Raw genomic sequence first — 2,500 nt, forward strand, 5'->3', positions numbered from 1 at the left:
ATATATATATATATATAATATATGTATATATATTTATATATAGATATAAATACAAATTTTTATGTATATGTAAATATATATATATATATATATATACATACATCTATATATACATATATGTATATATGCATATATACATACATATTTATATATATATATATATAAATATATATATATATATATATATATATTATATTTATATTTATATATATATATATATATATATTATATATATATATATATATATATATATATATATGATAAATTTTGCACATTTTCACGTGTTTTTCATATTCAAATAAGCCATATATATTTTTGATATATTAATGTCTGGATTCTCTTAACGACCTCGGGATCAGAGCCCCAGGCGAAATCACACAAAGACAAGAGCTTGGCTCCGGCCGGGAATCGAACCCTGGTCGGCAAGCTTATATAGACAGTGACTAACCCACTTGGCCAAGTGGGTTAGTCACTGTCTATATAAGCTTGCCGACCAGGGTTCGATTCCCGGCCGGAGCCAAGCTCTTGTCTTTGTGTGATTTCGCCTGGGGCTCTGATCCCGAGGTCGTTAAGAGAATCCAGACATTAATATATCAAAAATATAAATGGCTTATTTGAATATGAAAAACACGTAAAAATGTGCAAAATTTATCATTAATTGAATGCCAAGTAACAAACTACCAATTAGCTACGATGGTGAAGATGGGTTGATTTCAATTCTAAGTACAAAATCCCTGAATTCGACAGGTATAAGTACAGTAGAATTGTCATTGACTTTTATCTTTCTTCGTGGCCAAGTGGGTTAGTCACTGTCTATATAAGCTTGCCGACCAGGGTTCGATTCCCGGTCGGAGCCAAGCTCTTGTCTTTGTGTGATTTCGCCTGGGGCTCTGATCCCGAGGTCGTTAAGAGAATCCAGACATTAATATATCAAAAATATATATGGCTTATTTGAATATGAAAAACACGTAAAAATGTGCAAAATTTATCATTAATTGAATGCCAAGTAACAAACTACCAATTTGCTACGATGGTGAAGATGGGTTGATTTCAATTCTAAGTACTAAATCCCTGAATTCGACAGGTATAAGTACAGTAGAATTGTCATTGACTTTTATCTTTCTTCGTGGCCAAGTGGGTTAGTCACTGTCTATATAAGCTTGCCGACCAGGGTTCGATTCCCAGCCGGAGCCAAGCTCTTGTCTTTGTGTGATTTCGCCTGGGGCTCTGATCCCGAGGTCGTTAAGAGAATCCAGACATTAATATATCAAAAATATATATGGCTTATTTGAATATGAAAAACACGTAAAAATGTGCAAAATTTATCATTATTTGAATGCCAAGTAACAAACTACCAATTAGCTACGATGGTGAAGATGGGTTGATTTCAATTCTAAGTACAAAATCCCTGAATTCGACAGGTATAAGTACAGTAGAATTGTCATTGACTTTTATCTTTCTTCATGGCCAAGTGGGTTAGTCACTGTCTATATAAGCTTGCCGACCAGGGTTCGATTCCCGGCCGGAGCCAAGCTCTTGTCTTTGTGTGATTTCGCCTGGGGCTCTGATCCCGAGGTCGTTAAGAGAATCCAGACATTAATATATCAAAAATATATATGGCTTATTTGAATATGAAAAACACGTAAAAATGTGCTAAATTTATCAATAATTGAATGCCAAGTAACAAACTACCAATTAGCTACGATGGTGAAGATGGGTTGATTTCAATTCTAAGTACAAAATCCCTGAATTCGACAGATATAAGTACAGTAGAATTGTCATTGACTTTTATCTTTCTTCGTGGCCAAGTGGGTTAGTCACTGTCTATATAAGCTTGCCGACCAGGGTTCGATTCCCGGCCGGAGCTAAGCTCTTGTCTTTGTGTGATTTCGCCAGGGGGTCCGATCCCGAGGTCGTTAAGAGAATCCAGACATTAATATATCAAAAATATATATGGCTTATTTGAATATGAAAAACACGTAAAAATGTGCAAAATTTATCATTAATTGAATGCCAAGTAACAAACTACCAATTAGCTACGATGGTGAAGATGGGTTGATTTCAATTCTAAGTACAAAATCCCTGAATTCGACAGGTATAAGTACAGTAGAATTGTCATTGACTTTTATCTTTCTTCGTGGCCAAGTGGGTTAGTCACTGTCTATATAAGCTTGCCGACCAGGGTTCGATTCCCGGCCGGAGCCAAGCTCTTGTCTTTGTGTGATTTCGCCTGGGGCTCTGATCCCGAGGTCGTTAAGAGAATCCAAACATTAATATATCAAAAATATATATGGCTTATTTGAATATGAAAAACACGTAAAAATGTGCAAAATTTATCATTAATTGAATGCCAAGTAACAAACTACCAATTAGCTACGATGGTGAAGATGGGTTGATTTCAATTCTAAGTACAAAATCCCTGAATTCGACAGGTATAAGTACAGTAGAATTGTCATTGACTTTTATCTTTCTTCGTGGCCAAGTGAGTTAGTCACTGTGT

This window comes from Palaemon carinicauda, chromosome 8 (genome assembly GCF_036898095.1).
Source record: "Palaemon carinicauda isolate YSFRI2023 chromosome 8, ASM3689809v2, whole genome shotgun sequence".
In the NCBI taxonomy this organism is placed as follows: Eukaryota; Metazoa; Arthropoda; class Malacostraca; order Decapoda; family Palaemonidae; genus Palaemon; species Palaemon carinicauda.